Source organism: Elgaria multicarinata, chromosome 3 (genome assembly GCF_023053635.1).
Source record: "Elgaria multicarinata webbii isolate HBS135686 ecotype San Diego chromosome 3, rElgMul1.1.pri, whole genome shotgun sequence".
Taxonomy (NCBI): Eukaryota; Metazoa; Chordata; class Lepidosauria; order Squamata; family Anguidae; genus Elgaria; species Elgaria multicarinata.
Window position 1 is genome coordinate 143,588,461 of NC_086173.1, and position 13,383 is coordinate 143,601,843.

Genomic DNA, 13,383 nt, shown 5'->3' on the forward strand with positions numbered 1-13,383 from the left:
TGTAACTTCTGGAATAATAACAAATTCACTTGGGGTAAGTTCATCCATCACTAACTAGTAGCAATAAATGTATTTATTTTAATTAATAACCTGGCTTTCAGGATAAAATCCTACCGACGGCTCACAAGTTAAACAATACATTCATTAAACCCATTATAAAACAATATTAAAAATAAGTGTGATGGAGCCATCCCACAGAGAGGAGGTGGCGACATAAGGGGCAGAAGATAGTCCTAAACGCATGCCAGGCCATTGCTGTGAACCGCCCAGAGAGCTTCGGCTGTTGGGTGGTGTAGAAATGAAATAAATAAATCGTTTGTCTTTGTGGTATATATATATATATATATATATATATATATATATATATATATATATCACTGTCAAACAAGTATTGATCAGGATTAATTAAATGCTATAACAAGACAGTAAAGATAAGCTGCAATGGGGATTTTTTATTATTATTAAAAAATAATATTTTTATTATATAATAATAATATCTGGGCTGCTGACAACCATTTTAGAGAGAGCCTCTCAGGGTGACATGGTCCTGAGAAGCCCTGTAGTAGCAGGGGAGGAAAGATAGGCCACCTCCACTAAGAAATGGGCAACTCTCCTCCTCGGAAGACCACTTGCTTTCTCTCAGGAGATGCCTAGCAGCTGGCCCAAGACTGCTTGCTACCTGAGGCAAAGGACGAGATGGGGCTCCCTCCCACTCCATGTACAAAAGCAGTTGAGTCTTCCTTTGACACTAGCTGTGGGACAGCATTGTCCAGTACACCTCAAGGCATTCGCGGTAGTATTTGAGGCAATAAGCCTGTGTACACCAGTTGCTGGGGAACATGGGTGGGAGGGTGCTGTTGCCCCATGTCCTGCTTGTTCATCCCTCGCTGGTGGCTGGTTGGCCACTGTCTGAACAGAGTGCTGGACTAGATGGAGCCTTGGTCTGATCCAGCAGGGCTCTTCTGATGTCCTTATTGAAGATGCAGCTGGACAGCCATCTGTCAGGTATGCTTTAAGGTGGAGTGGTGCATTGAGCAGATGGTTGGATTCGATGGCCTTATAAGTAGGGCTGCGCACCGCCTTGGGCCAAATCCCCGAAACCCAAGGTGAGGTGGGCTGATTCGGCCCGCCTCACCTCGGTTCCAAGCTGGTTCCGGATCAGCCTGAGCCACCCTGAAGCCAATCCGCACTGAAACTTTGGGGTGCCTCGGGCCACTTCGGAGCAGCATTGGGCCGCTCTCCCTGCTCACCTGCCACCATCACCACCGCCGCAGCATTGCTCCTGCTGCCATTGCTGCCGCCGCCGCCGCCGCATCGGTCTTGCCGCCATTGCCATTGCCACCGCCGCATCTGAGAACCAGGCCGCGATTTTAAGATATCACGGGGGCTCTGTTTAGTACCGCTATGGCCACAAACTACAGTGGCCATAGAAGTACTAATCAGATCCCCTGCGATATCTTAAAATCGCGACCTGGTTCTCAGATGCAGTGGCAGCGATGGCGGCAGAAGCGATGCTGTGGCAATGACGATGGCGATGGTGGCCGGAGCGATGGTGGCCAGACCACATGGCCCACATGTCTCCCCCAACACCTTGCATCTGCCGCCTGAGGCAACTGCCTCACTCTGTCTAGTGGCTAGGCCAGTCCTGGCACTGGGCTTTTCTGTTTGCAGAGTTTCACAAGTCGGTGAAATTTCAGCTCGGAAGTCTCTGTTTCTTATATTTATGTCAGGGGATTGGGCTGCTGTGGGAGGGAACCTGACAAGAACTACAACCCAAAGACCAGGAATGCAATAAAACGAGGTTCTAGGGTGCTGTGAGCCACTTCTATAGGGAAGTGGGGTGTGGGATCAAGGCCTCTCGGCAGAGGCGTAAGAAACCTGTTCCAAGCATTTGTTTCCTTTCAGCCCAGAAGCACCATATTGACCAAACTTATTGGGTGCCCTGAAAAGTATTTCCATAAACTCTCTCTCCTACAAGTCACAATCTGGAACCCTCTGCCAACTTTCTTGGGAATAAACCCCATTGAACTCAGTGGGGATTACTTTTGAGTAAACATACTCATTGCTCTGACAGCACAGGCAGGAGCAGCAAGTGTGTGTGTGTGTGGGGGAACATATGTTTCATTTTGCAGTTCATACCACAACACTTCCATCTGTTTTGAAGCATCCCTTATCTCTATGTCTGGTTCAACAAATCCCAGTATGGACTCATCTAGAAATAGCATCACTCTTATCTGTCCTGCTATTGGCAACGATTATGAAACCTTCTAAAAGAACAACCCACCCCCACTCACTGCAAAGATAGTGCATAGAACTCGATCAATTCTCACTTCTCAGTATCCTTGGGGCCTGTCTTTCCCAGTCCAAAATCAGCTTTATCACACCAGCATTATACTGTGCAATCACTGTGAATTGCATGCAAAGGACTCAGAAGTTTTCCACCTTATAATCTGCTTTGATTGTGAAGTACTCCCATGCATCCTGCCTTAATTGTGCAACAAAGCAAAAGGATTCACCATATTTAGCCCCTACGTTTTGAGCGTATCTTCCGAGCCGCCGCTGGGGCACAGGAGCAGGATTTTAAAGAAATGCTTACATCTGCGTAAGCTTTAAAGATAAACTAAGCTTGGCACAGTAATAGATATTAGGGAGAGCTTTAAGCATACCAAATTTGAATTGAATTGGGTCATCCGTTGATTTTTTATGATTTTTTACATCCCCCCCCCTCCCTTAAACTCACTTCCTGGTATGCAAAGGATCGCTGTCACCCGACAGCAAAAACAACAACTGTGAAAGCTTAGCGCTACGGGGATAATCCAAGGGAAGCAGGTATGTGGGATGAAGCTTTCAGTTGGACCTTGAAGGGAGCTTTTAGCAAGGGCGTTTCTTGAGGAAGTGAGTAGCCGTTGCTATGAGAGTGAGGAGCAGTAGTCAGACAACTCCTACCATTAGGTTTCTCTGAACGTTTAGCTAATCCCATGCAATTTCTACCCATTTGTTCTAGCCCTGCCCTCTCAAGTAATAAAAAAACAAGCCTGCTCCATCTCTCACATGACTAGAGAAGTAAAATTTCCAGAAATTTTGAAGCCATGGGGGGGAAAAAGGATTTAAAAACAACAACAACAACACAGAAATGTTCGGAAAAAATGACATAATGCAATATTAGCACTTTTTACAGATTGAAAGTCACTTTGATACTTTAGGAACATAAAATGTAATTAAGTCCAGGTTGGTTTGGCATAAAATTACTACATTTGGTATATTAAAATACAGTGTATTCAAACAATTATTACAAACTGAATTTACTTCTTTTAATAAATAATAATAATAATAATAATAATAATAATAATAATAATAATAATACCTTTTTGGTAACAAATGGAGCTACAAGCTCCTGAACTGTTAAGAACACCTGAACTGTCAGGAACCTCTTTGGTTTTGCCAGTTTATGAGGAGCGGGCAAAAAATAATTAAAATAACAACAGAGGAAACCATCAGCATTAGTAACAAAGACAATTATGTATGTCTCCGCTAGTCCTCCACAGTGTCAAGCATGCATTAAGCACCCATTCCCATAAAAAGAACTGAGAAAAAGGGGGGGGGGACCAAGAACCGCCCAGAGAGCTTCGGCTATTGGGCAGTATAGAAATGAAATAAATAAATAAATAAATAGATCCAGTGAATATGCATGAAATTTAATCAGGCTCATTTCCTGAGCTATAGCTATCACTATCCGTTTCCGTCTCTGCTTCTGTGGCAGTGCCCCCTAGAGGCAGAAATGCATCTTGCTCTTAGCATTTGAGAGTTGGTAGTCTCAATTTGCAGCCTAGGACTTGCTTGTCCTCGGTTCACAGAAATTGTAATAATCTAATATTGTACATAGTTTTTAGAAATTATTTGGAGAAGTAAATATCTGAACACCTTGTCTTGAACATTTTATTCATCATGCTAAAATAAAACATCTCATAATCCATTTTTCTTCATCCCCACCCACCCCCAATTTTTTGGAAAACAAACAAAAACCGCTTCAGGGAAAAACAGAAAAAAAAAAACCATTTTTTTTTTACATCTTTTCCGGGTTTTTTCCAGGCCTCCACATCTCTACACAAGACAGCTCTTCAGATATTTGAAGACATTGATCATGTCACCCCTTAATGCTCTCTTCTCTAGACTAAACATGTTCAGTTCTTTCAACTGCTCCTCGTAGGAGTTGGTTTCCAGACCTCTCACCTCCTTTGGACCTGCTCTTTTTGGTTAACAATATCCTTCTTGTAACATGGCACCCAGAACTGGCCGGAGGACTGCTGATTGTCAGAGTTCTCTGCATTTTTATCCAAGCCCTCCCTCCAATGAACCCCCTTTCACATTTTACCCAAAACCTGGTGAGGTAGGTTAGGTGGAAGAGCATGGTTGGCCACCCAGTAAGTTTCATGGCTGAGCCCAATCTAAGATGTCACCAGACTGGCTCCTTGGTGATTGTCAGAATTGCAAGTATGCACAACTCTGACTATGCAAAGTGGGAAGAATGGATTACGAGGGGAACTGAGGAATTAAAAAGCGGCGAGGATGTGAAAAATGTGGGCGTCACCTGAGGGGTGGGAGCAGGTTTGGGAGACATATTTGACAATTGTTTTTTCACCAAAAAGTCTCTCCAGGGTTAGGGTGGTGGCAGGACAGTTCTGCTTCTAGTGCTGTAGGGAAGCCATTTGCTCTGTAAGAAAACTGTAGTCCCAAATCAAGAGCTCACTCAGATGAGGCCCAAGGAACAGGGACCATGTCAGTCATTTGTATGGGAAATGATAGAAGTTTCCCACTTAACCCAGCTAGGTTCCTCCTTTACCTGGGCCTATGGATACTGGCTGCCTCTCCTGGGGTGTGCCACCCCCGGCCTGGCCCATCTGCAACCATCAAATAGGACCAAGTGTACTATCAGCCTTGAAAACATGGCCGTCTATTTCTGCAAGCGGCAGCCACCATGTGGCAGAAAGAACTCAACTGGGAAGGGAGGACTGAGCCAACGGGAACCAGAAGCCATAAGGCAGGCATCACTGTTAATGTTTAGGAACATGATTATTACTACTACTTAGCAATCATTTTAAAACTTGAAATGCTTCAATGCGCGTTGGCCCCAGTAATTCTTAAAACATCAACCCCCAGCCCCACATTGTTGGTGTTTGTGTGGTGGAAGGATGGGTATGAGGCTGAGAAACAGTGGTTTTTCAAATTCCCAGCAAATTCATGGGTTGTCAGGGGTGCGGGGGGTCTGAAGGCACCTGATCCAGCCACCTTGCTGAAGCTAAGCTGGGTAAAATCTGGTCAGTGCCTGGATGGGGGACTGCCTGGGAACTACATGTACTCTGATCAGTAGAAAAGGTGGTATTTCAACCATGGACTTTGGAGGTCACGCTCTTAAGACACTGTATCATCTCCACTCTACTTCACCATCAGGGTCCACCATCCAGAATCCCAGAGGCCCCTGGAAGAATACTGGGCCCTAATTCTTGCTGCAAGAACAGACTCCTTTGCCTTGCTGGAATATAGCTATGCTGCCCCAAGAGCAACTGTGCAGTGACAAACATGCTGCTACATTGGAGGGAGTCATTCCATTCCTCTATCTAGTCAAGTATTATTTTCACACTGGCTGGTGAGGGATGTCCAGTATTTCAGGCAGAGGTCGCTCAGCACCTGCTGCCAGATATCCATTTTAGCTGGACACCAGGGCTTGAACGGAGAACCCTTTGCATTCAAAGTATGCATTCTGCTTCTTAGCTTTGGTCCCAGCCCTGCTGGTAGCCAGATACTTTTGCAAGGTAGACTTTCTGGCACGGAGGGTATGCAACAGCAGAATGTTCTACTGCTATAAAATTCAATATCCTAAGAATTTTAGCATTTTGGTTTCTTATAAAGCAAGTTTCTAATCCTCGAGACAGACATGCAATATGTGGGTGATACCCAGGAGCTTTAAGAATCTGAGAGGGGCTAGAGAATTGAAGGCTTCTCTACATTAAGGAAAAATCCTGCAGTCTTACCAGGGCTTTGTCTTCTATAATCTTTGCGGGTTTACAACAGGCACATTACATGTGCTTCCTCCCCCTTTTTGTTTTCCCCAGTTCTTTTGTGGACACGTTCTATATAGTTCATTTATACAATCAAGTAAATGGTGCTGCAAGAGTTCTACACGATTCTTGAATGACAGCGTCTCTTTGGTGGCTATTTTTGGTGGGAGTGTTTTTTGTTACTGCATTTTTAACGATTTATAAAGCGGCGGAATAAACCTAAAAATCAGTGAGAAACTGGAGGTTGACAATGTTGTGAAAAGGACCTGCGAACTTCTGTGAGTGAACAATCATGAGCACACGATAAAGGCCTAATGTAAAATGCCCTGAATGAACTGGAGAGACCCTCCCTTCTTTTCTCAGGGGGAGCACATTGTTTGTCAATGTTGATGTGCCCCCTGCGCGTGTGATGTGTGGGACAATTGCCTTACCCTGAAAAATGTCTCTGTGAAATCTCAGAAGCAGGGAGGGCAGACAAAGTAAGATTTCCAAGTCCGACATACCTCCTCCTCATGACTAGCAGGTAGAGAGTAATAAAGCATGTGAAAGAAAGCAACCCATTGCAAAAATATGCAATTTATAGACCACGCCATTCAGCTTGTCAGGGCAAAAGAATTTATTTCATATGTTTTTAAAGCTCAAAGGATACACAACAATCCTGCATGAAAGGCAAAACATCCTGTACTGGCTGGCTGGCCGCATGAAAAGGCAGGCAGAGAATCAGCTGCAGTGGCAGAGTTGTGGCTGGCTGCAGCTGAAGATAAGCTATAGATCAGATTTCCCTGCTCCAACTGCAAGGCTTGCACTTGATTTGCAATTCAAAGGGTACGGTATCAAGTAGGGATGTGCTCCGCTCCGATTAGGAGCGTAGAAGCAGTAGCGGATTGGCCTGCTCCGCCTTACCCAGAGGCGGAGTAGGAGCGGACCGCGGACCCCCTAGAAGCAAGGCGAAGAGAAGCGACCATTTTTCGGAGCTCCGAGTTCAGTCGGAGCGCTCCGGTCGCCATCTTGAAAACATTTCGCCATAGGATTGCATTGCGGCAAATAATCGCGCATAACTACGTTGTTTTTGAAGCTATCGTTCTGGAAATTCTTGTGCACAGAGAGTCGTGGATGGGGGTCATTTTGAGACCACTCTCACCTCTCTGCGTGCTGTGGTTCACGTGCAATATTTTTTTAAAAATCGGGTCAACCGCGGGGCTCAAACTGCGTTTCGGCTTTTCGCCCATAGGATTGCATTGAGGGAAAGAATCGGGGATAACTGGGGGGGGGTTTAAGCTATCGTTCTGAAAATTCTTGTGCACAGAGAGTCGTGGATGGGGGTCATTTTGAGACCACTCTCAACTTTCTGCGTGCTGTGGTTCACGTGCAATATTTTTTTAAAAATCGGGTCAACCGCAGGGCTCAAACGGCGTTTCGGCTTTTCGCCCATAGGATTGCATTGAGGGAAAGAATCGGGGATAACTGGGGGGGGGTTTAAGCTATCGTTCTGAAAATTCTTGTGCACAGAGAGTCGTGGATGGGGGTCATTTTGAGACCACTCTCAACTTTCTGCGTGCTGTGGTTCACGTGCAATATTTTTTTAAAAATCGGGGTTTGGGTTTTTTTTTTTTATTATTATTATTATTTTGGAAGCGATGACAGGCACATTCAACTCCCAATCCTGATGAGAATTCATCTCCTCAGAAAGCATCCTCCTCCAATCCCAGCGTTGGAGGGGGGACTAAGGCAGACCCACCCTGAGAACTTTCTGTTTTGTGTCTCTTTGTGGGTTGGCGTTCGTGGAGGGAACACTTACTTAGCTAGTGCTCCTGCTTTGGAGATAGATTAATTTAATATAGGTTTAGTTTGGCGCGTGTGTGTGTTTGTTTGCTTCTTTCTGACTTGTAGCTTAGTTTGCCCTGTGTTTTCCCCTTACTTTGATTTAATATAAACTTTATTTTTGAATTTTGGAGTGTGTGGTTGGGTTGGTTGCCCCCCCCTTCCCTGTATTAAAGCCTGACTGTTCTGCTTTTGTGAAAGCTTTCTTTTGAAAGCATACACACACTTTTTGTCCCATTTCCCTACATTTATATTCTTAAACATATTTTATTATATTCTTTCACATAGTCCATTAGTATATATTCTCATACATATTATATTAGTATTCATATTTTGTTCTTCTTATAGTAGTGGTTGGTTCTTTTTCCCCCTCCCCTCTCTTAAATCCTGATTGTGTTTCCTTCTATCTTCTATATACCAAATATACCAAAAAAATTGGATTCTCTTTTTCTTCTCTGTGTAACTTCGACGGAGTGGGCTGCTTTTGTCAAGTTCAACAGGCAGCCACAGATTGAGCATTTTGGGGAAAGCATACGCACACCATTTCCCTATTCTTAAACATATTATTATTATATTCTTTGACATAGTCTTAGTAGTCTATTAGTATACATTCTCATACATATTAGTAGTAGTATTCATATTTTGTTCTTCTTATAGTAGTGGTTGTCCCATTTCTTGTCCCATTTCCCTACATTTATTAGTAATATTCTAAAACATATTATTATATTCTTGTAGATATTCTTAGTAGTATATTCTCATACATATTAGTAGTAGTATATTTTATTGTTCTTGTCCCATTTCCCTACATTTAAACATATTATATTCTTCTTATACATATTCTTAGTAGTACCTTATACATAGTATTAGTAGTATTAATATTTTGTTAGTCATCATGAAAAGAGAAAGCAGGCGTGCTGAAAGCAGCAAGGCTCAGTCTGCCAGCAGGGCTTCCTCTCCTCCTGTGAAACTCAAACGGGCAACTCCTTGGCTGACTGCTCCAAAACAGAAGCAGGACAAGCAGCAGGCAGAGCCACTCTCTTCTGCAACTTGTGCCCGGCGTTCTCTTTTTGAGGGTGGGAATGGGAAAAGTGCCCGTTTGCAAGAGGCACGTGGCAGCAGTGCCATTAGAGGAGGAGGAGTATCCCCAACTCCTTCATTCTCCTTTCAGCCCACGAGCCCGCTGATGGACCTAGACGAGGTCCTCAGCACAGTGGAGGGGGGGGAGGAGGAGGAGGCGGTGGGCCTCCAGGATGTGGGGGCTGAGGAGGAGCAGCAGCAGGCCGAGGCTCTCTCCCCAGTCTCATCCCACACCCCTGTTTCTGTGGCAACACCAGAGAGCTCAGGCGGGCAATTGGTGGTGTCACCACAGAAACGAAAGACAAGCATCGTGTGGGACCACTTTGAGTTGGGAGCGGATCCCCGCTTTGCTGTCTGTCGCCACTGCAAACTCAGCCTAAGCAGGGGTTCATCGACAGGGCATTATGGAACCAGCAGCATGAAGATGCATCTTCATAGGCAGCACCAGGCGATCTTGCTGGGGAAAGAGGCGGGCAAGGCGACTGGTTCCAGGGGAAAGCCGAAGGCTGCTGCTGGCACTGCCACTCTAAGCTCTCCATCTCCCATCCCCACAAGGGTTAGGCAGGCAACCCTGCAGGACATGGGGTGGGGGAAGTATTGACCCACAAGATGGCGTTTTCCAATGCCCACCCAGGGTGCTACTGTGTTGGGGCATCTGCCGGGACTGACTCCTCCCCAATACTAGATCTATGACATGTCACTCTGCCTGCCCCTCTGCTAGCCTGTCCTCCTCGGTGACCGACTCGCTGGGATGGTTTGCGTTTGCAATGCGTGACTAACTGCAATGCTGGCTTAGAAACCAGCCATCACTTCCTTGTGCCCCCAGAAATGCCCGCAGCCTGCCTGCCTGCCTGCCCGCCTCCCCCGGGGTGCTGCTGTGGTGGGGCATCTGCCAGGACTGACTCCTCGCCTACTCTGCCTGCCTCTCTGCCCGCCTGGTGCCTGGTTTGCTCCCAATCGTCCTCCTCTGTGCCCCTCAAGGCGTAACTGCTGGCTTAGAAAGAAACAACCAGCCATCTTTGCCTCACTTTGCGCCCACTTATGGGTTGGTTTGCTATGCGTTAGTGCTCAAGCCATCCTTGCGGCACTACAATGCATGCTGCCTGCCTGCTTTCCATTGATGGTGCTATATAAATAAATAATAATAATAATAATAATTCTCCCCTTCCCGCCTTGCAGCGATGGTGTATGTGTCTTGCTTTGACTCAGGGGAGAAGTCCTTCCTGCGCTCACTTAGACTTTATCAAATTCAATAATCCCTTTTTCAAATGTGCCAGAAGATTTAGGGTTATCTCGTGGCATGTTGGGATTGCCTTGGAACTGGCCCCATTGAGCTGTCTGCAATTGCAACTTTAAATCCCTGACATACTGGAGTGTTCAAATTTCAAAAGTTCCCCTAACATCAGGGGATGATGGGATTGCCTTGAAACTTGGTGTCCATGGGGACACATGGGTAAGCTGTCATGGGACCAAAGGATAGGTTTCTAACGTGCAAATTGACGTAGTTGTAGAATGGGACTTGATTTGGGGTGAGTTAAAAAGTTTAAGCCGCGCCAAAAATCAGGGGATGATGGGATTTGCTTGCAACTTGGCGTGCATGTGGACACATGGATAAGCTCTCCTGGTGCCGAGTTTGAGGTTTCTAACATGCAAATTGACGGAGCTATCCCAAGGGGTGTGAATGGGGTGCCCGATTTTCATAAATTCCCCAAAAATCAGGGGATATGGGATTGCCTTGAAACTTGGCGTGCATGTGGACACGTGGATAAGCTATCATGGTGCTGAGTTTGAGGTTTCTAACGTGCAAATTGACGTAGTTGTAGAATGGGACAATTTGGGGTGAGTTAAGCCATGCCAAAAATCAGGGGATGATGGGATTTGCTTGCAACTTGGCGTGCATGTGGACACATGGATAAGCTCTCCTGGTGCCGAGTTTGAGGTTTCTAACATGCAAATTGACGGAGCTATCCCAAGGGGTGTGAATGGGGTGCCCGATTTTCATAAATTCCCCAAAAATCAGGGGATGATGGGATTGCCTTGAAACTTGGCGTGCATGTGGACACGTGGATAAGCTATCATGGTGCTGAGTTTGAGGTTTCTAACGTGCAAATTGACGGAGCTATCTAAAGGGGTGTGAATTAGGGTTATGGGAGGTGCGTTAGAGGGTAGAGCCGCGCCAAAAATCAGGGGATGATGGGATTTGCTTGCAACTTGGCGTGCATGTGGACACATGGATAAGCTGCCCTGGTGCCGAGTTTGAGGTTTGTAACATGCAAATTGACGGAGCTATCCCAAGGGGTGTGAATGGGGTGCCCGATTTTCAAAAATTCGCCAAAAATCAGGGGATGATGGGATTGCCTTGAAACTTGGCGTGTGTGTGTATACGCCCATGAGGTGTCATGGTGCCAAACGTGAGGTTTCTAACTTCAACGGAAAAAAAGTTGTTTACTTTTTTAGCTTTCAATGCAAGCCTATGGGGGGGCAAAAACGGAGCTCCGGATCCGATCCGGAGCTCCGAGCGGAGCGGAGCGGAAGTGGGCGGAGCGGGGGCGGGGCGGAGCGACCCGCTCCGAAAAATGGCGGATCTGCAAGTGAAGCGGAGCGGGGGGTCCGTGCACACCCCTAGTATCAAGGATAAAGTGGTATCACTGGCCAGTTTGTCTTCCTTTGAAAGCCAATCCTCTTCAGAAAACCAAGCCATTGTTATGGAGGTATTTACATATAAAGTGCTTTCCATTTCTTAAATCCTCCTCAGCCTGGCCTTAAAAGGTTTGGATAACTGTGTCAGACTAAGAATTAACATGAAAGGTCCTACCCTTTCAATGAATGTTTGTGGATGAAATGAGAACCCTAACCCACATGAGCGGCTGCAGATACGGAACCAAAGTGAGATTGCGTTAACTGGTGTGGTCCAACATAATGCGGAGTGTGAGAGATTGTCATATAAATACATACAGGGGGTTGGACTCAATGGCCTTATAGGCCCCTTCCAACTCTACTATTCTATGATTCATAAAAGACGGTGGGATGAGGTACTTCCTCGGGGCTTGCAGAAAATAAAAATTAAAAGTTTGATGTAAAAAATGCATGTTCAAAGTACGTGTGTGTGTGTGGAGGGGGATCTGAAAAACCAGACTGTCAACTCTCTGCTATCAGAGAGCAAGGAATTCTGGGAGTGGTTTCCACAGCCACAGGAGCCAAAGAATACTGCAAGTGACAGGCCTTCCCCTTCAGAGCTGTCATGACACGGAAAAAGGGAGGGAGAGTTACTGGAAAGAAGATTGCAGAGCAAATGGAAGTTGACACTGAGGGTATGATTAAATACAGATGGAATTAGGGAAGGACAGCACCTCGGAGGAGCTCAGCAGCTGTGAACTCACTGGTGAGGAGAGAAAGGCTTTCAAAGTGACACCCAACAGCTGTGCATAGACCAGTATGGTTGGCTTGGCCCTGTGTGAAGGCTAAGGCCAGGACTCCTGCTGCATGAATAAGCAGGGTGGCTGTTCAAAAGGGGTAGAGAGAAATCACTAAGGCCATTTCTACACCAGCGGGAGGGAGGATCTCACGAGATCCTGATCGTGAGAGCCTCCCCTTAGTCCACATGGGGGCGCAGCATCCAGGGACAAAGGAGGGTGTCGCGTCCGCCATTTTTAAAAAAGCTATTTTTAAAGGAGCTGTGCGCATGTGCGCTCCAACGAAAAGCGAGTTTATAAAAAACGCCCTGACCCCACTCTCCTCCCCCCCCCGATTCCTCCCGGCCCAGTTCCTTCCCAATACTGCTTCCCGCTACTCGCAAGACCGTGGGAAGAATTGGATTTTCCCAAGGAGTATTTATCCCTGGGAAAACCTGCACCTGTCCCCCACTGCCCCCGGGAGTCCCTGTGCATCATTTGGCCGCACAGGGACTCGGCTGTGACCAGTCCGCATTTTCGGGCTGGTGTAGAATCGGCCTAAGAGTGGGCGAGAAGCTGCAGCCACCTTTCCCAACTTGGTGTTCTCCCGTTGTGTTGGACTGCAACTCCCATCATTACCGGCCAGCATGGCCACTTGCTTCAAAGCAGTTTGGTGCCTGCCCCATTATTCCGGAGGAAAATCTCCTTGGCTCACCCCTCCCTTTCCAGGCACATTTCACCCCACCTAAGAGAAATGGGAGCTGAGAGCGAGCGAGCGAGCAGTTCTTTACTCGTAGAAGTGAGGCAGGGGAAACAAGCAGGGGGTCTTCATTTCTCCCACTCTTTCCCAAATGCTAAGATCACCAAAGCCCAAGGAAGGAATAACACTTCTCTCCCTGCACCCGGTTCACCCCTGCTGGAAATTCCAGCCTTCAACACATGAGATAAAATCAAGGGACCCAGTGACAGAGAAGGGGAGTAGAATATATTTTGTGGGCCACATGCTTATCAAGATAAAGGTAGCCAATCAGCAATCA